This window comes from Tenrec ecaudatus, chromosome 10 (genome assembly GCF_050624435.1).
Source record: "Tenrec ecaudatus isolate mTenEca1 chromosome 10, mTenEca1.hap1, whole genome shotgun sequence".
NCBI classification, from domain to species: Eukaryota; Metazoa; Chordata; class Mammalia; order Afrosoricida; family Tenrecidae; genus Tenrec; species Tenrec ecaudatus.
Genome location: NC_134539.1, coordinates 73,708,693 through 73,733,801, shown reverse-complemented (window position 1 = coordinate 73,733,801; position 25,109 = coordinate 73,708,693). Strand labels below are relative to the sequence as shown.

The following is a 25,109-nucleotide window of genomic DNA, read 5'->3' as shown; positions in this document are numbered from 1 at the left end:
CAAAAAAAATCATATTATTGTGCATGAGGGGGGAGTGTGGAGTGGAGACCCAAAGTCCATCTGTAGGCAACTGAACATCCCCTTAAAGAAGGGTCTCAGGGAAGAGATGAGCCAGTCAGGATTCTGTGTAGCACCGGTGAAACATACAACTTTTCTCTAGTTCTTTAATGCTTCCCCACCACCACCACTATCGTGATCCCAATTCTGCCTTAAAAATCTGGCTAGACCGGAGCATGTACACAAGTACAGATAAGAGCTGGAAACACAGGGAATCCAGGACAGATAAACCCCTCAGGAACAATATTGAGAGTAGCCATACCCGGAGGGTAATGGGAAGGTGGGGGTAGAAAAGGGGAGCTGATCACAATAATCTACCTATAACTCCCCTCCCAGGGGGGTGGACAACAGAAAAGTGGGTGAAGGGGGACATTAGTCAGTGTAAGACATGAACAAATAATAATAATTTCTAAATTATCAAGGGTTCATGAGGGAGTGGGGATCAGGGAGGGAGGGGGAGAATGAGGAGCTGATATCAAGGGCTCAAATAGAAAGAAAATGCTTTGAGAATGACGATGGTAACAAATGTACAAATGTGCTTTACCCAGTGGATGGATGTATGGATTGTGATAAGAGCTGTACAAGCCCCCAATAAAATGATTAAAAAAAAAAGTCGGTTAACATCTGCTCATTCTTAAGCTGTGCAATAATTTGCTTTTGAAGTATGTTAATGAATCATGTGTTTATCTTACTAGGCTACTTTTTATTCTCAAATATCCCCCAAAGTAGGGTAGACCAATGATCATCTTTTGCATCGGTTTGTCCACTGTTGTCATTTCTTTCTGTGAGCTGCAGTTTGGTGCTTTGTGTTGGGGGAAAAAAAGCTACGGTTTGGTGCTTTGTTGCTCTTGAGAATATACACAGCAAAACATGCCAACTCAGTTATGTCTACAAGAACAATTCAATGCCATCGACGGCAGTCTTGAATGGTACAGCCATTTCACCTTCCTACCGAGTTGTTCCTCTTTCCTCAACATCACCAGCTCACTGCCTCCAAGGTTCCAATCTCCTCTTTGGAGTTGCCCTCATCAACTTGATTCCAGACCGATTATTCAGAAAAGGGAACAGTCCTGAAGGTAGACTTGCTTTACCAGTTCAGCTTCGGGGGATATGTTTAGTTAAAAGTTTAAAAATGTTCTTAGGGCAATAGTTTTGGGGGAAAGTCTGAAGTCCATGACAATTTGAAATTCTGTTCTGCATTTTCTTTCCTTTGGTCAAATTCTTCTACAAAATCTTTCAGCAAATTGATCGGTAATGGTGGTTGAGTCTTCTCCGGTTCTGGTGCGATTCAGGATTTCACCCCCACCCCACCCCCTCTATAGTCACAGGGGAATTACCATCATCTGTTATAGTCACACATCAATCTTGACTTTTTAAAAACATCTTTTACTTTCTGGAGGCCCTCTAGATCGAGATCAGGTAATGCTTTTGATCTTGTTTTTCTGGACAATACAGGTACCATGCCCGGGAGGTCGGCTGGATTGTTTTTAAAAAGTATTCACATTTGAGAATTACTTGAGACCAGTCATGGGGTTGGTATAAAGAATTAACTGACTCACAGTGACCTTAGAGAACAGACTAGATCTGTCCCTTAGGGTTTCTAAGGCTTTATCTTTGTGGGAGGAGCCCTGATGGTGCTGGGCTGCTAACTGAAAGGTTGGTGGTTCAAACCCACCAGCTTGCTCCGGGAGGAAAATGTAGTTTCTCCTGTAAATACTTGCAGCCTTGGAAACCCTCTGGGGCAGTTCTACTTTGAATTGACTGGATTCCCAGGTCATTTTCCCCATGCAGTTGCTATAAACTGAAACCAAACTCGCTGCCGTCGAGTCAGGGCTGACTCATGGTGACCCCACTGTGTGTTTCAGAGACTGGAACTCTTATGGGAGTAGCAAGCCGAATCTTTCTCCTATGCAGTTGCTATGGGTTTGAACAATCCGTTTTTTGGATGGGAGCCAATTACTTAATTGTTTGTGCCACCGGGGCTCTGTAGTTTCAGGCGAGGAGTGTGACTGTGGGGAAGGCAGTGATTTTCAAACATGAGTGTGTATCTTAATCACATCTGTTAAAACACAGAGAGCTGGGCCCCCACTCTCATGACCTTCTAGAGTTTGGGATTCAGAAGGTGTGGGGCAGCCCAGAATTGGCTTCTCCTACAAGTTTGTATTGTTGCAGCTATTCATAAGGTCTGCAGTGGCCAATCCTTCAGAAATGAACAGCCTATTAGTCATTCTTCAAGAAGAGCCCAAGTGCCATAGTGGGTACACGTTGGGCTGCGATCTGAAAGGCCAGCAGTTCGAAACCACTAGCTGCTACTTGGGAGAAAGATGGGGCTTTCTACTCCCGTCAGCAGTTACAGTCTTGGAACCTCACAGGGACAGTTCTACCCTGTCCTATAGGGTCGCTATGAGTCAACATCAAGTTAATGGCAGTGAGATTTGTTTTTCATAATCTACTCTTAATTTGGAAGTCCACTGAAACCTGTTCCCCCTGGCTGACCCTGCTGGTGTTTGAAATACGGTGACATTGCTTCCCACACCATAGCGACATGCAAGCCACCACAGGATGGCACAGTGACACACAAGCGGTGCCCATAGTGGGCTCCAATAGAACAGCTGCGAGGGTGGTGCATTGAGTGTTTCCTTCTGTTGTACATCGAGCAGCAAGGATGTTGTAACTGACTCATTTAACATTAACACGAATTCCCAGTGATCCACGTGCTGCAGGACAGGGGACTGCATTTTGAGGCTGGCTGGTGTGGAGGCATTTGGAAGTGTATACCTGAGTGTGAGAGAGGGGAGGGGCAAGGCTGGAAATGGGACTTGTCATAGGCATTGATTTGGTGCATGTAGGTAAGTGCGTGGTGGAGCGGTGGCCATAGACAAGTAGCTGAGAACTGAAACATGCAGGCAGGCTGGTGGGGAGGAGGGAGAGAAGCCTGTAGGAGATAGAGACGGAATGGGCTGAGAGTTAAGTGGTGACCTTGTCCAGTTCATGAAGAACGATTGACTACATAGGCAGGAGAGTCTGGTCTAAGAGCCTCACCAACGAGGGAGGTGGGAGTGGAAGTGGGACGGGGGCAGTGGTGGGGGACGTTGCAGATGTCGTAGGATGGTTGATGAGTGGAGCTCAGGGTCAAGTGCAGGGAGCCCTTTTATACAGTCTATGGCAGTGGGTTTGACTTTTGGTTGGTTTTCAGTCCTTCAAAAGGATCTCTGCTGGTGTTGTGAGTTAGGCATTCGGCTGCTAACTGACTGCCAAGTTGGAGGTTAAAGTCCCACGGGCCCTCCGCTGGAGAAAGAGAAGGCTGTCTGCCTGTGCCTGCGCAGGTTGACAGTCTCAGAAGCTTTACCTATGTCAGGCTTTTATTAGACAGATGACAGTCTCATATTGAGTTTGACCTTGTCTCGCCCTTCAGAGGAGCCCCAGTGGCTCGGTGGGTTCAGTGCTAGGCTGCTCTGTGGGGGCAAGAAACCCTGCAAAGATTACAGTCTTGGGACCCCTAGGGAGCAGGTTGGCTCTGCCTATAGGGTCACTATGTGTTGGAATCTCCTGGGTTTCATAGTCCTCGGGCCCGAGGAGCCCTTGTGACATGGTGGTTACCCATGGGCCTGCTAAATGCAAGTTCAAAACCACCAGCCGCTCTGAGGGAGAAAGACGAGGCTTTTGATTCCTGGAAACAACTACTCTTGAAGGCCCGCAAGGGCAGTTCCACCTTGCCCTAAAGGGTCCCTGTGGCTTGATATTGACTCAATGGCAGTGAGCACACTTTGCGAGTCCTCCAGGCCACAGTCGGAGGACTCCTGAGCCAGGACTCACACCCCTCCATCACCTTGCCCATCACCTCTGATCATGCTGAAGCCAAGGCCCAGCTTGGGAACCAGAAGCAAGATTCCTCCGTGCAAGAAGCCCCTGCTGAGTTTTCAATCTTCCCCTGACACGCATTTGCCTGCTCGGCTTAATAGACTTAAAGACTTGTGCTACCACGTGTTGAGTCTCGTCAGCAGAACCTGGTGTAAGCCGATTCCGAGAGGGGTGCTGACGAGTGTCACTTTACCCAAGAAGCAAGGTAAGCACCGGTTTACCTGTGCTTACTTTAATTTACCTGTGCTTACTTACTAATTGGTAGTGACCAGTTTCACATGGAACAATTTCACTTGGTTCAGCAAGTGAGAGTGTTGTATCACACTTGTGAGCTATCCTCCCAGGTCCGCCTGTGCTTTGTGGGTACGGAACCCCTGCGAACTTGTGCACTACCGGTTAGTAAGCAAGCACAGGTAGACCCGGGCTCACCTTGCTTCTTGGGTAATCCGCCTCTGACGCTGACATCGGGGTGTGTGTTTGAGCAACAATCTCATGAAGGTCAGGTGAGTGGCAGTGAAAAAGGCCCAGAAGAGTACCGGCAGCTCCCTGCTGTACCAACCAGAACTTAGTCACTGCCGGCCCATCCTTGGACTCAGTGGCCCTCCAGGACAGCGCAGCCCTGTCCCATCAGGTTTCCCTCTCTACAGAAGCAGACTGCCGCACCGCACTCCTTTGGAGCAGCTGGTGGGTTGGAATCCCTGACGGTTCGGTTGGAACGCTGGGATCACTCAGTGCCATGAGTCAATTCTGACACAGTGATCCCAAAGGACAGGGTGGAACGGCCCCTCTGGGTTTCTGAGACTGTTAATCCCTATGGGACAAACTTCATCTTTCTCTCATGCAACTGCTGGTGAATTCGAACAGCTGACCTTGAGGTTGGCAGCCCAATGTGGTATTCACTACGTCCCTAGGATGAGTTAGAATTCCTCAATAGCATGTGGGAAGTACTGTTAACCAGGGAAGCCCAGTAGAGGCTCTACAGCCAGACTGTTTTCACTGGGGACTGACCAGGAGCCTTGGTGTTGGAAGGCTAGCGTTGAGGTCAGCAGTTTGAAACCACCAGCCACTTTACGGGAGAAAGAGCCTCCCATAAAGCGTGACGCTCTTGGAAACCCACAGCGGCAGTTTTACCCTGTGGTATGGGGTCGCCATGGGTCAGAATGGACTTGGTGGCAGCGAATATTTTTGTTTTATTTTTCAGTCAGTTGGGCATTCTGTGCTCAGCACACCCCACATTCCAGACTTCAAGAAGGCGAGCAGGCATTCAGCAGAAAGCATGTTTTTCATGCAGTGTAGACCCAGGGAGCCAGGCTCAAGGCTAGGAGTCAGGCCAGCTCGGTTAGCTCTTCTGTACAGTGGAGGCTGCTTCGTGCTTCACCCGGGAGGGAGCCATCACACAATCTCAAGGCCACTGTTGGGCAAGGAGTGAACTGGGGGTTTGCAGCCAGATCTTGATTTCGGGGTGGTAACTGGGTCAGAAAAGGGGGCAGCACAGGTTGGAAATGAGTTGAGAGCCCCACTCATCCATCCATCCATTCACCTGTTCACCATTGATTGATTCATTCTTATTGGTGTCTGCTCTCAGTTAGCCTCTGCGCCCAGCATTAGTGATATGCAATGGTGAGCAGGGCAAAGTCCCTGTCCCCCAGACCTATGTTTCACTGGGGAGACAGACAAGGAAGGGGCAATTAGAATTCACTGTGATGGGGACCTAACCAAGGGGCCCAGGGCACCTCACTGAGGCTGAGTGAATCCCAGAGGCTTGCATGTGATAATCACATCTACCTGGGTAGAAACCACACCTCCACTTGTTCCCTGTGCTACTTCAGGTGAAGCTGTATGGCTATTTTGTACCTCAGGGTCTTCCTCTGAAAACAGGCAGGATGTACATCCACCTCTTAAAGTGATTATGAGCTACTTGCAAAAAATTAGCCAGAAAACTGTATGGACCATCAAATGTTGGAGACTTCCGCTCCCTTACTTTGGATGTGTCAGGAAGACATTGTGTTGGTAAAGTGGAGGACCAGCGAAGGCCAGGGAACTTTCCATGAGATGGAGTGACACACAGCCTAGAGAGACTATGGATTCAAAAGGGCCTTTCTTCAGCCTAAAGAGCACCTTTTCTTTCTAGCAGGCCCCACCCCACCTCTCTCCTCTCCCGGGCCGCCCTGGAGGCAGGGTTGCCCACTCCCCCTAGTCACCGTTCCTGTCTCACGCAGCCTGATGATGGCATCTTGCGTTGCAGGTATTTGTTGCTTCACGGCTTGGTTACCTAGTGCTGCAATAGCATAAAATGCCACCAGTGGGTGGCCTTGGAGAACAGGTGTTTATTGGCTCGTAGTTCACGAGGCTAGCAGTCTCAAGTTCACGAGGCTAGCAGTCTCAATAGGGCATTGGTTCTACGGGAGGGGCCCGGAAATTCCATGTCACTTGTCTTCTTCTGTGTGTGTCTTTGTCTGTGCTACGCTTCTAATACGACACCACCACAGAGTAATCAGGTTTAGGACCCCGCCAACTCTGGCAACGACAGTGAACCCCTTCCGTTCCAAAGACCAAATTGTTATGGACAAGCGGAGGGGTTTAACTTTCTGTTTTCAGATGATCCACTTGTCCGAGTTTTTAAATTGAGAATATGTGATCCCCGGAATGATAACAGCTAAGGTTTGCTGATGTCCTCATCGCTGCGATGCCTCCGGTTATGGGCTGTCCCTCTGCAGAGGAGGAGGCTTGGAGGAGACACTCTGGAGCAGAGTTGTTAGTGGTAGGTGCCCTTCTAGTCGGTTCCAACCCACTTCGACCCCGTACAACAGAACAAAACACTGCCCAGTCAGTCCTGCTCCAGCCCCCCAATAGTTCTCATGTCTGAGTCTATTGTCAAATCTATCTTGTCGAGGGTGTATCCAATTGGGATTATGTACAGATATGGGGTGGGCATAAGGATTCTATATTTATTTGGGGGGATGCAATTTAATCCGTAATAAATGGCCCCATTTGTATGAACTATTGAGAACAAGGAAGTGCATAGACTGAGAAGGCAGACGTAAAGTTGCCAGGGGCTGAGTGAGGGCTGGCGGGCGGGTGGAGTTACTGCTTAAAGAGTGACTTGTGCTTGGGATGAGGAAACATGTCAGGAAGTCATGGTGGCGATTAGTGCACAGCATTGTGAATGTATTTACTGCCAGGCAGGGCCTCACTCACAGGTGCAGAAGGTCGGATCTCAGCACATCTGGTGTGGGGGTACCCAATTCAGTGTATAACACCCCATCCATCTGGGTGACACTTCTTTACATGCATGTCAGGTTCCTATTTAATACTTCTTATATGTCACATTGTTCAGTGACATGGGTCACCTTGTTCATAGCAAGCCAGCATTGTAATGGTTCCCATTTTGGGGGTTCTGTTTACATCTATCTAACTTCTCTTGCTCCACCCCTCCCTTGCCTTCTCATCTTTGTTTTATGGTCCATACTGACCGGTCTCATATCGATGGTTACATAAAGGTGCACAGTACCTGGAGGTACTGTTGTTTACTTTAAGAGTCAATCTATTACTTAGTGGAAGAGTGACCTTCAGTTCCAAGTTGAAAGGGTTTCCAGAGTGATAGTCTCAGGGTGTCCTCTCATCCCCACTGCTTCAGTAAGCCTGGCCTTATTTTTTTAAAAAACTTCTTACATATTTGAAGTTTTTTCTAAGTGTTTCTCCCATTCTGTCCCATCCGTTGTGTCTCTGTTCAGAACAGCTGTTGGGCCGCCAGGTGCCATCTAGTCTTTCTGTGGACGTCTTTCTCCTTTGACTCTTTGGTTTCCTCCTCTATCTTTCTGTCTTCTCTGTTTTTCAATAGTTGTATCTTACATGGCTGCTCAGAAGTTTTAAGACCCCTAGTCTGGGTGATTCTTAAACACAGGAGCAATTTGCTGTTCATTTTATGTCCAGAGTGGGTCCGAATGTTGGATGGGGAACTGTTTAGTGGTGGTCAAGGTTGTGAATGTGTGTCAGTGTGGGCTAGACTAGAGGACCAAACACGGTCAACAGAATTGGATTTCTGCCATGTTTGTAGTCTGGGAGGAGTGAGAGAGAGTAAACAGATAAACACAGATATATAATTAGAAACTGAGAACTTACTCAAGGAAAAGGGTTTAGTCCACCAAGAATCAAACAGGAAGAATCGGGAGGCCAATGTTGATGCCCTTGGCAATGTAGGTCTATTAGCTAAGCGTGTGGGTGGTGCCGGGGACCAGGAAAGACTGGTCAGGCTCCAGGAGTCCTTCTGCTGAAGACAGAAAGGCAGATCAAAGGTCACCAGCCTCCCAACTGCCAGAGGGCAGGGCTGGGAAGAGCCAGGAGAACTAGGTTCCATCTAAGTGGAGGGAGCCAGGCAACCTGGGGAGGAGGAACTCATAGTTGATTGAGGAGGTGGAACTTGGCCGTTGAAGAGCTTGTTAGCTAGATCAAGGCCCCAGGCCCCCAAATATCTGCTGAGTCAAATATAATTATGCCTGTCATCTGTAGAACACTCAGGGTGAACTAGGGCCTGTGCTTTGCATATAGTCATTAGATGTAATCTTCACACAACCTTATCAGGTAGGTGCTATGATTAGCTCCACTTTACAGAGGTGGAAGCCAAGGCCCTGGACAAGGTATATGACTTGCCCAGGGTTCCAAAGCTAGTAAGTATGAATCTGGGATTCAAACTCAGTCTGGTCTAAAGTACAGTCTTAGCCATGACAGCCTGCTGCCTCATAATTAGGGATGAAACCCTACATTATTGGGTACTTATCATATGTTTGTTCCTGAACCAGAAGAGATGAATGCAATATCATACCGACCTAGGATGATCCAGAGTGCTCAAGGAGATAGGTGGATAGAGATATCATATTTTCATTTGAAAGTTTTCTGTACACTATATCTCACCTCTTTCACTTAGCATGACGCCTTTAAGGCTCTCCTATACTATAACATGTATCAGAATTTCATTACTATTTAGAGCTGACTAATCAATTGTATGTAAATGCCACATTTTGCTTATCCATTTGTCAATTGATGGGCATTTGAGCTGTTTCCACCACAGACAGTTGCGCATAGTACTGCTATGGACAATTCCATGTCTAAGTATTTGTTTGAATGCCCTTGTCAGTTCTTTTGGAGATACACTGAGGAGTAGAATTGCTGTTGTTGTCCTTGTTAGGCGCCACCGGGTCAGTCCCCACCCATAGCAGCTCTCTGTACAGCAGATCAAAACACTGCGCGGTCCGGTGCCTTCCTCCCATTGTTCCTATGTCTGAGCCCATTGTTGCAGCCAAGGTGCCAATCTACCGCGTTGAGTTCCGTCCTCTTTTTTGCTGCCCCTCCACTTTACCAAGCATGATGTCTTTCTCTAGGGACCGGCCTCTCCCGAAAAAACATGTCTAAAATCTGTGAGAGCCATCCTCGCCCTCCCTGCCTCTACGGAGCACTCTGCTGTATCGTGTGACCACTCGCTGTTCCAACTCTTTCAGAATCTGCCGATCTCTATTCCATCGTGCCTACACCATTTCCCATTCCCAGCAGCCAGGGAGGAGGGCTCCCTTTTCTCCACGTCCTTGTCAACACTTGTTTATCTGATAGCAGCCGTCCCAGGAGCCCTGGTGGAATCGTGGTTATGTGTTGGGCTGCTAACTGCAAGGTCGTCAGTTTGAAACCACCAGCCCTTGATGGCAGTGAGCTTGGTTTTGGGTTTGAGTGGGTATAAAAGGAGCCCTCAGGGTCCAGGGAGTTGAGCATTGGGTTGCTAACAGAAAGATCAGGAGTTCAAGCCCACTGTCCTTTCAATGGTAGAAAGATGGGGCAGACTCCTCTGCTTTCCTAAAGATCGAGCGCCTTGGAAACCCTATGGGCCCTGTGGGGTCACTATGGGTCAAAATCGACTCCATGGCAGTGGCGCAGTGGGTGGGAAGTGGTGTTTCATTCTTTAAACTCTTAGCCAATGTAGAATTGGCAACTCTTCTATTCTGTAGATTCAGCAGTGTCAGTTTGTTCAAGGTCATAAGGTATACAGTGGCAGAGGTTTCAAATCGAGTCTTCTTATGTCAAACAGAGCTCTCCTTCCCTCTGGGTCAGGGGATTGCCTTGACTGGGAGACTCACCAGAACGGGGAAGGGTGTCTTCAAGGTCTTGTGCTAAGGAAACCGGGAGAGTTAAAACCAGGGGAAAGCTATCGAAAGGCAGGAAAAGGCACAGTACAGCTGGTGCCAGGGCCTGGGGAAATGTAAGATCTCACTGCCGTCGAGTCGATGCTGACTCATAACGAGCCCATTGGCAGGATGGAACTGCCCCTGTGGGTTTCCGAGGCTAACTCTTTACCGAAGTAGAAAGCCCTGTCTTTCTCCCAAGGAGCAGCTGGTGGTTTTGAACTGATGACTTGGAAGTAAGTTGCGCCATCACAACCACATCTGTACATACATACATACCTACACGGGAGCCCTGGGTGGCTGCAGCCATATTTTCTTAGTAATATTATGTCTTGGTCTCATTAGAGTTCCTTAAAAATAAAAGTTTAGTCAGAGCTGTGGCTTCTGAGGGGATCTGCTGGCCCAGTTGGATTTCAGGCAGAGCAGACCGCTTAGAAGGTTATGGTGCCTGTTTATTGGGGCTCCACGGGCGCCAAGGGACACAGGGCCATCACAGGGTCCCTAAGACATTACAAGGAAATTGAAAACTGTGTTGGCGGTGGGGAAAAAAGCCAGGAAAGTGGTGCTGAGGAATTTTTTTCCATCACGGCAATTCATCAAGAGTAGTGAAGGTTGTTCTGTGAGAATTTTGTTGCGAAATCTTACTCTGTCCACCCTACCGCCCTGTTCTTACCCCTTCGGACTTCTTTCTCTCAAAACTCAAAGAACATGGAAAAGGAATAGCATTCCGGTCTCTCAAGGATTGCGAAACTACCATTTTGATGTGCTAGCAATTGAAAAGTGCAGAATTCTTTGGGGAAGGGCTAGAGGGATGAAAGCATCGCCGTCAGAAGTGTAGATGGAGACTCTAGAGAAACAATAACTCTACTTTTGTATTATGCTTGCTTAATAAAGGAATCTTCCGTTTTGCAGCAATGCTTTTTAAAATGTAGCCTGGCATATATGACAAAACATGCTTTATTTCAGTATATTTTAGACAGTGACTTTAATTACATTCATTATGATGTGTAATCATGATCATATCCATTTCTGAAAAGTTCCATCTCTCTTAAACAGAAATGATCAGACTTACTCCCTGCCACAGGGAGTTGTTTCCAACTCAGAGTGACCCTGTAGCACGGGGTAGACGTACCCTTTTTTGAAGGGGGGGGTAGACTTGCCCTTGGGGTTTCCAAGTCTTTATAAATCTGTACAGGAAAAAAAATCTGTACAGGAGTAGACAGACTCATTTTTCTTTGAAGAAGTGGTGGGTTGGCTGGAACCGTGACCTGTGGCTAGCAGGTCAGCGGGCATCCTACAAAGCCACTATGGCTCTTCCCAACAAAGACTCATTGCCCTCTAAACCATGACTTTCCCTTCTCTCCCCTCCCACCACCCCTGGTAACCACCAGCAAGCTTTGATCTCTCTCTATTTACCTATCCTAGATATTTCCTAGAAGTATGACCACACAATATTTTGGACTGTGTATACATTCTTTACAATTTCAGTAGGTAAATATCTTTCAAACAGATAGTGGTAGCTATAAAGAATTTCTAGACCTCTAAGAACATTAATCAAATATGCATTTATTTCTAGAGAATGTCTAAAATTACAAAGACGAAATACCATATACAGACACATCTGATGGGGTACTTTGACGAGATTACATTATCTGCTGTTGTCCCTTAATGTGTAGTGTTATGAAGAGCAGATAGGGAAAATACAAAGAGGCCGATTGAAAAACATTACACAAATAAATAAATAAATTAGAAAGCTGAACGATTTCTTTTATAGAAGCAATGCCAATACTTTGTCAAATCTGCGAAGGCAGCATCATTTTCTAATGAAAGGCCCAATTTTAGCTTTGCATGACATCATCACAGATAAGAGCCACTTTGTAAGCGTCCCACGGTCCCCTGTTAGATGCTTAGTCAATTCCAATAGGAAGAGGAGACTCACACATGCTGTTTATAGACCGCGGGGTTACTTTCATTGTAGTAAAACAGCTTCCCGTGGGTGGGTAACCAGTTTAACTTGATTTCTTTGCTTTTGTTGCTAGCTAGGGCTTCTATTCTTGTTTGAGCTGTTGTATTATAATTTTATCAAGCGTCATTCGAAATACAAATTGTTAGAACAAAGACCGCGGTGTGAGTGTAATTAGGGCTTCCTGTGTGATTTAACTAGGGTGTCTTGGAGCCTCTTTTTTTTTTTTCCCTCCTCCCCAGAGGTGGCAGCTGTAGCCAAGTTCAGGCTACAAAGGAATTCCTGTGCCTAACTGGTACACATTGTTCTTAGAACAACCAGTGGAGTGATACTCATAAATGCCATGGAAGTGGAGTATTCTAAGACCAAATAGCTTATGCCTCGTTTTCTACCACCATATAGGGGTCAGATGAGATTCATGGTATAATCAGGCAAAGTGAGGTGGGAGTGTTTAGGCTTCGGTTGTTGGAGGGCAATTGAGCGTGCCTTCTGTTCAGTTGTCTTATTCTGCAAAGGCTGACTTGGAGGCGTGGGGGGTTGTTAAAGGGCTATTCAAATCACTGACCTTCAAGCTTCTTTTGATCATGCACCTCTATCTGATACTCAAGGATGCCCTAAAGTATATGCTTCTTTATGAAAGACACACTTTACTGTAAAATATAGTTCTGCTAAGTAAACAGTGTGGGGATTTTAAAAGACAAATACCCCAGGTACGTTTTTTAAAGGCTAAGAGGGAAAAATGAAAAAGTCCAGTCTTTTCTTCCTAGGCCTCGGTGATTGTGGGTGTGCGCTTTGCTTTGCAGACTGTTGCTTTAAATCATTCAAGGAAAAGGAGGAGGAGGAGGAAGCAAAAAAGAAACTTGCTATGGAGGAAAGGGAGAAACCAAAAGTAGGGTTTGAGATATTGGGGCACGGTTATCACTTATTCACCGTGGTCTCTGGGTTAATCTAAGTCACTACATCAGGACTCTGTGTGTTTTTTTTTAAAATAGTTTTATTAGGGGCTCATACAACTCTTATCACAATCCATACATACATCAATTGTGTAAAGCACATTTGTACATTCATTACCCTAATCATTCTCAAAACATTTGCTCTCCACTTAAGCCCCTGGCATCAGCTCCTCATTTTTCCCTCCCTCCCCACTTCCCCTCCCTCCCCTCCCTTCCCTTCCCCCTCCCTCATGAACCCTTGATAATTTATAAATCATTATTTTGTCATATCTTGCCCTGTCCGACGTCTCCCTTCACCCCCTTTTCTGTTGTCCATCCCCCAGGGAGGAGGTCACATGTAGATCCTTGTAATCGGTTCCCCCTTTCCAACCCACCCTCCCTCTACCCTCCCAGTATCGCCCCTCACACCCCTGGTCCTGAAGGGATCATCCGCCCTGGATTCCCTGTGCCTCTAGCTCCTATCTGCACCAGTGTACATCCTCTGGTCTATCCAGACTTGCAAGGTAGAACTGGGATCATGATAGTGGGGGAGGGGAGGAAGCATTTAGGAACTAGAGGAAAGTTGTATTCTTCATCGTTGCATCCACTCCGCATCCCCCTAATGACTGTTTTATTGCATCGTTACATCTGAGGTTGTTAAGACAACAGACTTTGATGCGATGCCTTTGCACGTCAAACAGAAGAATAAAAATAGCTCGAAGAAGGTGGAAACTCAATGAAAACAAAGCTCACACAAGTCAACTTGTGGCACTGAGACTTCCCAGGATGAGAGTAGCCGCAGGCGTAGGGAATCCAGAAGCTTCAGTGATTTCTCTCTGAATGCCATGCTGCCATCTCTGGGCAGCGTGGTTGACCCCATCTGGATCACGCACACCATCTTGGATAACCCACCCTTACCACATGGAAGAGGGTCAGGAGCACCCCAACACCTAAAACCAAACTCACTGCCATTGAGTCAATTCCAACTCATAGCGACCCTATAGGACAGAGTAGAATTGCCCTTTGGGTTTCTGAGACTGTAAACCTTTCTGGGAGTAAACAGCTCCATCTTCCTCATGCTGAGCCAGTTGGTAGTCACCCCCCAAATAAGGGGAAAGTCTTATTGAAAAATAAGATAGCATACAAACCGGACTCACGGCATGCTGTATTCTAGAAGTATTTTTTAAAGGTATCAGGGGGGAAAAAAAAGTCATTTCCTAGTTAAGAAATTAAGTTTTATAGGTTAACCTATGGAGACAGTAACTGGTTTAATGGTTTCTTGGGGGCATGGGCAGGAGAGGTTGGGGGCCAATGGGGAGCTAATAATGATGAGCATGAGAAAGAAGAAAATATTCTAAAATTGATTGTACAACTCTTCTGAATAGGATTGAAATGTATGATGTACGAATGATATGCCAATGAAAGGGTTAAAGAGTTCATGTTTCCTTTGCTGGCATCCAAGCAGTGCCATCCTGGCATGTGGGGATGCACGGCTCCAGACCTCGGCAGAAATGCCTTCCTGTCGTCAGCGCAGCCTGTTAGAGCCAGCGTCCGCAGAAGCAGCCGATCTGCTGGTGCCGCTGGCTCATCCCGAGGCACGCGGGCTTTCTGGGGACCAGTTATGACCAGACCTTGTGCACCATTCGCATGAGTGGCCCCCAAGAGTTGCGTGTGGATTAATTGGGGAGTGTGCGTTAGCACCAGGGCCATCAGCAAATCATTTTCACGAAGTGCTTTTTTCAAAATTCTTTAGCCTTATCTAATACGACTGCTGCCGCCCCCGGAGATCCCCAAGAGCCTGTATTGATTGATTTAGCCTTGGATTGGTTGCAGACTTTCTCCACTCCGCCCCCCCCCCCCCACTGTGGTGTTTAATAGCTCTAGCAGGGACTGCACTGAGCAATCTGAAAGCAGCAGCAACTTCCAGCGCAGCAACGATGACTTCTGAAGCTTCGGCTGAATGGTGACTGCAGCGTAGGAGCCCTTGTGGCGGCAGAGGGAAGATGAGGTACAAGAAGTACATGGCTATTCTGGAGGCGGCAGTTGGCGTCACCCCTCTGAACAAAAGAGAACTTCTTCCGGAGAGCAGGAGACATGTGAACCTGTGGCAGCCCCCAGGGTAAGCCGAGGAGGCAGGAGGCTTAGCCATGGCTGTACACATGAATACGATTCTTGGGGGCCTGGGGCGAGGACCTCCAACTGGAGAAACGAGCCATCCGCCTCCTGAGAGAGGGATGCTGAGCCCTTCACTGCGAGCTCGTTTCTTCTTGGTGAATGGGGCCTCGGCAGGTGGATTTGAAAACGCCAATCGTGATAACCTGGCAATAACAGTCTTAGGAGACTCCGGTCTAAACAGCCAGGAAGATGAGGCGGTGGGATTGTCCCGGAGCGCAAAAGCAGGGTTTATTTTTACACTTGATCTTAGCCAAAAGGCTGAGAAGCGATTGGCAGGGTTTATTTTTATCATGCAAATATTTAATTTTTTGAATGTGATAGTTTTGCCGTTTTCAACATGATTTATCATGGTAATCATTCTGAAAGACTGAACGAAATGTGCCTTATTATTTCTCTACGGTGCAAATACTTTCTGATCTACAGCACAGGCTATTGCAGGCAAATGTTTCTCTTAAAGCAACCGTTTTTACTTCGCATCACTTTTCACGCTCCGCTGAAGAAGAATTTAGGAGTTCTTTCTGAATGCTTACCCCTGGGGGCGTAGTGGGTTACACATTGGGCTGCTAACCACAAGGTTGGCAGTTTGCAAACACCAGCCACGCTGTGGCTTTCTGCCCCTGTAAGCTTCAGAAACCCATGTAAGTCAGAATCGCCTCTGTGGCAGTGAGGTTTATGTGTGTGTGTGTGTGTGTGTGTGTGTGTAATTTGTTTCTGAATGGTTAGTGTCTTCAATTCTAACTTTCTTCTCTCAAGTCCTGTGCTCCCTGGAGCCTTGGTGGGGCAGTGCTGAAGCGCTCGACTGCTAACTGAGAGGTTAGAGGCTCATACCCATCCGCTGCTCCACTGGAAGAAGATGAGGCAGTTAGCTGCCATAACGATAGACAGCTCTGGAACCCTTGCAGCAGCTCTCCTGGATCCTATAGGTTGCGATGGGTCCGAGGAGACTGTAAGGCAGTGGGTTTGATCTTGGTTTGGGTATGGTCGATGGTATTTGAATGGCTTGAACGTGAACTTTTATAAACTGACAGAGGCAAGCATTGGTACGCCCCCGTGGATGCGTTTGAGGTATCCGTGTAGCAAAGGCTGCTTCCTTTTCAAAAGGAGAAAGGCACTGGTGTATGTTTGTCACACAAGCGACATGGATTCATTAGAGGGGATTTGGAAAATGGAGCTGGGGAAACCATAATCCCATCCGCTTACGAGAACCTCTAGAATCATTTAGGTCAGTGATTCTCGCGGTGGTGGAGTGTGGGTTTTCATTCCTGGGGACATGTGGAGATGCTGTGGGCAGGGAGGGGGTACAATTTAAGGATGCTTTAGGTCCCGAGGCAGGATCAACATCATTGTTTTTATTTTATCAACATTTTCTTGGGAGGAAAAGAAAAGCTTGTGTGAGGCGGGTGGTGGGGGGCAGACATGTACCGTGACTCTAAGGTATGTACTGGTGGGTTGATGACCTTGAGAACTAAGGACACATGATGCAATTACCAGGTGGGGACCCTTCAGGGAGCTTCAAGAGATCGGGCACACTGTGGTTTGGATCTTTGTCTCAGAACGACAGGTCTTTCCAGCGGGGAGCATCTTCGATCAGGACTGGTACACAGTTGCTGTTGCAGCTGCTGTGTTTGCTAAGATCCAAACTAAACTCACTGCTGTGAAGTCAATTCCGACACATAGCAACCCCATAGCACCAGGTAGGACTGCCCCAGAGGGTTTTAGGTGGTCCATCATTACATCTTTCACTTGCAGAGCCGCTGCATGGATTCGAACCTCCCACCTTCAGGTTCGTGGCCAAGGGCACCACCGGCTTTCACAGGGCGTGCCAAAGCCAATGGATGGGATTAGTTGCTTCGAATTGTAATAAGGGGGGGCCCAGAGGCTGCCCTGAGTCTTGACTTAGCAGGAAAGGAATACTGTAATCTATTAGAAATGTTTTTTGGTGGGGGGAGCTGGTATGCGTGGTCCAGGTAGTTGCTGTTCCTGAATTCTACTTCCGTCTTTGGATTTTCCAAGTGTGGGTCATCGTGATCTAGGGTTTGATCCTCAGACAGAAACTGGAGGTTCTTCCTCCCTGGCTCAGGATGGCTCATGAAGGGATTCACCCTAAATAAATGTACAAGATTCATGATTCAGATGTGCAGGGCACATCGCCCAGCTGTTCATTTCTCTTGTGAGAAAACCTTTTCTGGCGATTGGAATGACTGAGCACCAGAAGTAGCAGCATCTCTGTCTTCCCTCCTTCCAAGCCAAACAGAAGTCAAATTCTTCATTGGGAAGCGATCCTTATGTGAGGGAAGTTGGATGTTCCTTTTCTGTTTAGGGAGAGGGTTTCCTGAAGGCGAATGTAGTAACCCTGCACTGTTTTTTTCAGATCTCCCTTGTGTCTACGGTACATGGAGTTCTTGGACTAGGCACAGATGACTCATTCCTTCTCTGACACTCTGTGTTTTGTTTGACTCCTTATCACCGGACACAGCCTTCATTTAGACATGTTAGTATCCCTCTCGAAGCTTAAGGTAAACTCTCCCCAGAGGGTTTATCTCTTAGCAAGATGTGCTGATTTAATTAATTCGTCTTAAGCCCTTCAGAGGCACCTGCCTTTGCCTTATTTTTCAGCACTGAATGTGCGTATGGAAGAGCCGTGGTGCCGAGTGGGCTAACTGCAAAGTCAGCAGTTCAAAACCACCAGCCGTTTCGGAGGAGAGAGACAGGCCTTGTCCTCCTTGGAAACTCACAGGGGCAGTTCTAGCCTGTCCTGGAGGGCCGCTCTGATCTCATGGCATGGAGTTAGGTGTTTTGGTAATGTGCATATGAGCCACCCTGTTGAAATGCAGATTCTGACTCTGTAGGTTATGGAAGGGCCTGAGTATCTGCCTTTCTAGCAGGTTCCCAGGTGATGCTGTAGGCCCAGAGGATGCCCAGAGACCCAGAGTGCAGTGTTTCCCCAAATGAGTGATCCACCCCTTAAGGGGCACTGGAACAATCTGAGGGCTGCAGAACCAGATAGCTACACTTTAGCCTGGATTGTGGGCTGCAGTGCTCAAGTGTTTAATTGCCAGATGGGCTCTGAGTTTAAAAAAAAATTCTAAAAAGTCAAATCAGTCTGGTACCGATGGTCCAGACGATTCTGATGGTTCAGCCCATGAGCCACACTTTGAGCAACAAGCACCTCGAAAAGCGCCCCGTGTCGCAGCCTGCCTATTGGCTCATGAGTTTACCTTCTGGACTTCTCGGCGACATTCAGTCCCCCGTCCCTTGGCCTTTTAGAGACTCCCGTGCTATGAAGGTGGGCTGTGGGCCAGGTTTCTAGGGAGGGAAGTCTGCCCAGGAGCATTCTTGCCGGAAATCTCTATAGGGTTAGGGGACTACATAATGAGGCTGAGCATTCTGAGAAGTTTCGTCTCTATCATTCTGTCCAAGAAGTCTTAAAGTTATACCCAGTCCGTGTAATACTACGTAGCTCACAGGAGCAGCTGCTTTGGCATTTTAAAACACGTTGACAATCCTCACTGCCATGTTGTCGCTGTTGATTCACAGTGACTCATGGGGCAGGATGGAACTTCCCCTGTGAGTTTCCCATACTGTGACCCTTCACAGGAGTGGAAAGCCCCCTTTTTCTTCCTTGGAGCACCTGGTGGTTTTGAACTACTGACCTCTCAGATTGCAGCCCCAATCATAACCACTACGCCACCAGGATGTGTTGAAGTTGGGCCATACTCTTATACTGAAAGTCTTAGGGAATTCTTTCCGTGCCCTTCTTCCCACAAGCCTTTACTATTTTTTCCTTGCAAACAGGGCTATGTTTGGGCGTCTCTTCCACTATCCGCAAAGCCACATCACGGACCAAGCAATGAACTTACAGCTGACTGTTGTAACTTCACTGACGCTTGGGTGACTCACACTTGTGCATAGTGACTTCACTGCCAGGCACATAGTAGGTGCTCAGGAAATGCTTACCAATGCTTCCTCAGTTGCAGCACAGCCACAAAATAAGGGGGGGGGATAAAAAAGGAACTGATACCAAACACAATATATTGAGTCATCCATCTCCTATGAATTTTCCTTGTAGTTTTCAGCTCTGACTCATGTTTGCCTGGCAGCAGTTTTATGTATCTGCTCATACCATTGAAATCTGAGATTATATTTATTTTAGTTCTTTCTGCTAAGTGATAACATTTTTTTTTTTAGAGGTGGCCTAGTCAATACAGTTTTGACATCCTTATTTCAAACCCCAGCAGGGCTGCCTGTGATGAATGGGTTTCAGGGGAGCTGTCAGGCTAAGACCAGCTAGACACAAAGACCTGGCAATCTACTTCTAAAAAGTAGCCAATGAAAACCCCACAGGGAAGTGTCCTCTGACGCAGGCCTGGAAGATGAGGCCCTCTGGTAGAAATGCACCTTCACCCCCAGTGTCATACCCACACATGCCAACAGTTGTGAAGATCGTGCTGCATCCGGTGGCACTGGCATGTTGGACTGCTAACCAGGAGGTCAGGAGTTTAAAACTACCCAGCGCTTGAGGGAGAAAGATGAGCCTTTCACTCCCATAAAGAATTCCAGTCTCGGACACCCCCGAGGGGCAGTTCTACCCCATCCTGTAGGGTTGCTGTGAGTCAGAGTGGATTTGATGCAGTGAGTTTGGTTTGGGGTTAGGTACGTGGGTTGCCAGAGTTGGAGCTGACTCCAGGCATGGTGACCCCATGTGTGTCAAAGGGGAACTTCTGAAACTCCTCAAGTTCCCCCAGATCAGGTTGTTTGTTAGATTGTAGACTTCCAGGTCTTTCTTCCGCGGCCCTTCTGGGCGGACTCACACTGCCACCCTTTCGGTGTGCAGCTGAGTGACGGCAGTGAAGTAGTCCATCACGTGCTTTTAAAACGTCTGATGGTTATTGGGGGACTCCTTTGTAAGTGCAAGCCCTTGGGGAGCTGATAAAAGGAAGCCCCAGTGGAGGTTGGGGTGCAAAGGGGGAGCTGATTACAGGGATCTGCATGTGACCTCCTCCCTGGGGACGGACAACAGAGAAGTGGGTGAAGGGAGACGTCAGACAGGGCAAGATATGACAAAATAATAATTTATAAATTATCAAGGGCTCATGAGGGAGGGGGAAGTGGGGGCGGGGAATGAGGACCTGATGCCAGGGGCTTAAGTGGAGAGCAAATGTTTGGAGAATGATGAGGGCAATGAATGTACACATGTGCTTTATATAATTGATGTATGTATGGATTGTGATAAGAGTTGTATGAGCCCCTAATAAAATTATTAAAAACAAAAAAGTTAGCCCTAAACCAGAAGATCTTAGAAAACAGATCTGCAGAAAACAGATTTGTGATTCAAGGCAAGCTGTTTCAAAAACGAAAGAAGCTCTATTTGGAGCTGATACCTGTAGAAGAATTTCATACGAAGGCCAAAAGCAGAACCAAGCCCATCTAGATTTGCTAGTCATTTATTTATCTTTGGAAGTAATAATAGAAGCCTGGCTGGGCTGGGCTCTCATCCTGTTGCTTGCTTTGTGTGATGTCCAGAAGCCGGCCCTGCTTCTGCCTGTGCCTACATTTCCGGCTGATCTGAGGACAAGGGAAATGTGGCCCCCGTGCCTGCACAAATGCCTTTCATTTCCACGTCATTGGGTCCGGAGTGGGTTGCTCAGATGCTGCAGTATCACTGTCTTGCAGATGGAGGCGGGCATCCAGAGCTGGGCAGGGACAACCTTCTTCCTCCCACTGCACGTTTCCCCTCTGGCTGCGGGGTGTGGAGCTGGTCGGAGCTGGGCCAGGCACCACCCTGAAATGAGTTTGGGCCTGCTAGTGTTTGAAAGGCATATGCATGATCAGTGTGCAAGGGAGCTGCTTTTTGCTTTCTCCACCCCGCCCCCGCCGTGTGAGGTATCTTAGTTCCTTAGGACAAAGTGGTTGGTCTGAAAGATAAGAAATGTATTTCCTTTCAATCCTGAAAGCTGAAAATTCAGATCCAAATCAGGGTCTCGGCTGTATTGTTTCCTTTTGTGGATTTCTCTCTCAAATTTTAAAGAGCTCTGGCGGTGCTGTGAATTAGGGATTGGACTGTGAACTTCAAGGTCAGTGGTTGAAACTCACCAGTCGCTCCTCAGGAGAAAGATGAGGCTGTTTGTTCCCATAAAGATTTACAGTTTCAGAAAGCCTATATAAGGTCTCTATAAGTGGCACTTGACTCAATGGTGTCAGGTGGTTTTGGTCTCCTAGTTGGGGGTGGAGGAGCCCTGGGCTGCTAACTGCAAGGTCAGCAGTTCGAAACCAGCACCCACTTTCTTCTGTGAAGATGTATAGACTCAGAAAGGCAGTTCTACTTTCTCCTGTAGCGTTGCTCTGAATCAGCATCAATTTGATGTCAGCGAGTTTGATTTTTTTTGGACTTTGTGGTCCCTCAGGCAATTGTTGTCATTCCTTTGTGTGATGCATCTGCCCCTGCCCTCATATGGTGTCCCCTCCCTGCGTATGTCTGCCTGACCTCCCCTTTATGGAGCCTCACTCGGAAGGGATGAGGTCTAGGACCCAGCACCCTCTGGTAGGACCTCAACAACAGAACAAATGAAAACACGTCTTTCTAAGCAGGATCATTAGTTCCAGGTCCAGGGGTTAGGACTTCTATGTCTATTGTTCGGGGGCCAGGGTGCAGTGAATACATTCTTGTTGTTTGCTGTCAAGTTAATTTTGACCCTTGGCAATCCCGTGTGTGTTGGGGTAGAGCGGTGCTCCCAAGAACTTTCAGTGGGTGGTATTTCAGAAGTTGACTGCTAGGGCTAGATTCTAGGGCTCCTTAATGGTGTGCAGTGTTAGGGGCCATTGAGTCATTTCAACGCATAGTGCCCCAATGCACAACACAACACGACACGACACTGCATAGTCCTCTGCCATCCTCACAATTGTTTGAGCGCCTCCTTGCAACCACTGTGCCCACTGACCTCGTTTGCAGACCTTTCTCCTTTTTGCTGCCCCTCTTGCTTCACCGAGCGTGATGCCTTTCTCTAGCACGGGTCCTCAAACTCCGGCCCGCGGGCCATATGCAGCCGCCGAGGATATTTATCCAGGTGTTTTTGCCCTGTTTTGTTTTTTTACTTCAAAATAAGATATGGGCAGAGTGCATAGGAATTTGTTCATAGTTTTTTTTTTTTTTAAAACTATCGTCCTGCCCTCCAACAGGTCTGAGGGACAGTGAACTGGCCCCCTGTTGAAAAAGCTTGAGGACCCCTGCTCTAGGGACTAGTCTCTCCTGACAACCTGTCCAAAGTGTGTGAGATGAGGTCTTGCCATCTTTGCCTCCAAGGAACATTCTGGTTGGACTTCTTGCAACGCAGACCTGCTTGTTCTTTCTGCAGTCCATAGGACTTTCCGTGTTCTTCAGCACCAACATTCAGAGGCACCGATTCGTTTTCGGTCTTCCTTATTCTGTGTCCAACTTTCACACGCACATAAGGTGATTTGAAAATACCATGGCTTGGGCCAGGTGCATCTTAGCCCTCAAAATAACACCCTTGCTTTTCAACATTTTGAACAGGTCTTGTGCAGCGGATTTGCCCAATGCAATGAGTCACTTGATCTCTCTAAGACCTCTTAACAAGGGGAAAAAGAAAAACTGGTTTCTGACTGAGGGGTAACCCTCAAATACAAATTAAAAAAAAGAAAAAGCCACGTTTTAAAAGCTATAAAAAACAAATCCTCATTCTCTTAAGACATTTTCTTTACGGGACACAGTAAGTGCATGTTATATATATTTTACTACAGTCAAAGACTATGTTTTCTTTAGCTATTTTCTTACCCGTTGATTTTTTGGTATTTGAAAGGATATTACAAGCGGATTCGGTTTCCACTCAAAAATGTCTGCACAGATTGTTCAACGACCTATTAGTGACATCCTTCACACTGTGTCAACATTCCCATTACTTCCATCTGGTTTCCAGTAACTTAGGTTTCCAGTGCCCTCATATTTTCATCCTTGGTTTTTTAAAAGGAATTATTGCCCCTTTGGTCTCCGATATGAGGGGGCTTCAAAAAGTCCGTGGAGAAATGGAATGAAAGGAGAATGGGATTTTTGATTTTTTAAAAGAACCCAAGACTCATGGGTGATATTCTTTGTTTGGTAAGCTAATCTGTTAGTTACCCTAAAGGTGACCTCAGCAGTTAGTTTCAGTTCAAGATTTCAAGAACATTTCAGGACCATTGTCTTGAGAGTCTCTCATCTAAACCAGCCCAGTGAATATGTGCTGAGTGTGTTTTAAACCTGAAAGGTGAAAACAAAACAAAACAAACCCCAAACCTGAAAGGTGAATTCTTTTTTTAAAAGGTTAATCCTAAAAAAAAAAAGGTTAATCCTTGCAAGAGCTGCTGATATACCTTCAGATGACTCTAAGGTAGATTGATGATGGAAAATTCTTACATAGTTACTGCTTTCTCCATCTTGGCGAAATTTGGGAGATTAACTAGGAGCAGCAATTCCACCGCTAGCTATCTCTCCAAGGGAGATGAAAACTTACACCCCTGCAAACATGTATGTAGAATGTGCACCAGCAGCTTGATTCCCAATAGCTATAAAATGGAAACAAGCCAAATAGTAAGTGATGAATGGATATGTAAAACATGGTATATCCATATAGTGGGTAGGAGCTCTGGTGGCTTGACGTCTGGGTTGGACTGCCAACCACAAATGTGGCGGTTCAAACCCACCAACCACCCCCAAGGAGAAAGTTGAGGCTATCTGCCCCCATAAAGAGGTACAGTTTTGGAACAAGAGTCGGAATTGACTCCATGGTGGGGGGTTTGTTTTGTTTGTTGGTATATAAACTCAAACCATTGATAAAGCCAGAATATGAAATTAAAAACCGATGTATGCTATAACATGGATGAACCTTGTAAACATTACGTTAAGGGAAAGAATCTCTTCTGTCTATAAAAGGACACATATGTGATTCTGTTTATATAAATTATCCAGCATAGGGGCCTCTGTAATGGCAGAAAGGATCCTGGTGGCACAGTGGGTAAGCTCTGGACTGTCGGCTGAAGGATGGTCTCCTTGATCTCAGCAGCAGCTCGGCAGGAGAAAGGTGCCGCTCCTTGTGACCCTTCTGTAAGGGGATGTCCAGCTGCCTACAGATGGGCTTTGGATTTCTACTCCATACTCCCCCTCATTCACAATGATGTGAATTTTTGTTCTTTGACGCCTGATACCTGATCCCTTTGATACCTCGTGATCATACAGGCTGGTGTGCTTCTTCCATGTGGGCTTTGTTGCTTCTGAGCTAGATGGCTGCTTGCTTATCTACAAGCCTTTAAGACCCCAGACGCTATATCTTTTGATAGCTAGGCACCATCACCTTTCTTCACCACATTTGCTTATGCACCCATTTGTCTTCAGTGATCGTATGGGGAGGTGAGCACACAGTGATATGATTTTTTGTTCTTTGATGCCTCCTTTGAGAGAGGCTTGGAGTCCTCTGCGGGCAATTCTGCTCTGTGCTGTTGCGTTGTCAGGAGCTGGAATTGGCTCCGTGGAGATGGGTTTAGTTTTCAAATTAGAGACAGAGACAGTAGATGAGCGGCTGCCTAGGGCCGGGATAGGGGTGAGGGGGCTGCCAGGTGGAGAAGTGAATGGCTAGGGGGTACAGGGTTTCTTTGGGGGACCACTGAAATGGTCTAAAATCATGGGGATGGTTGCACAACTCTGCATGTATCAAAAGCCATTGTTTGGTAGGTGAGCTTGAGTGCATTTTCCAAGATCCCACTGGGCTAGTCATGATCAGAGTCCCAGTGGTGTGGTGGGCAACCCCGAGAGGTCAGAAGTTTGAAACCACCAGCTGTAATGTGGGGGAAGCAGGAGGCTTTCTACTCCCATAAAGAGTTACAGTCTTGGAAACCCAAAGGAGCGATTCCACCCTGTCTTGTTGGACCGCCAGCTGTCGGAGTTGACCAGTCGGCAGTGAGAGA

At 47.1% G+C, this 25,109-nt stretch overlaps 1 protein-coding gene across 3 annotated transcripts in view; it reads left to right on the top strand.

Moving 5' to 3' along the window:
• The window catches only part of TJP2 (tight junction protein 2), a 172,068-nt gene that overhangs the window by 14,246 nt on the left and 132,713 nt on the right, over nt 1-25,109 (top strand). The window lies entirely within an intron of this gene.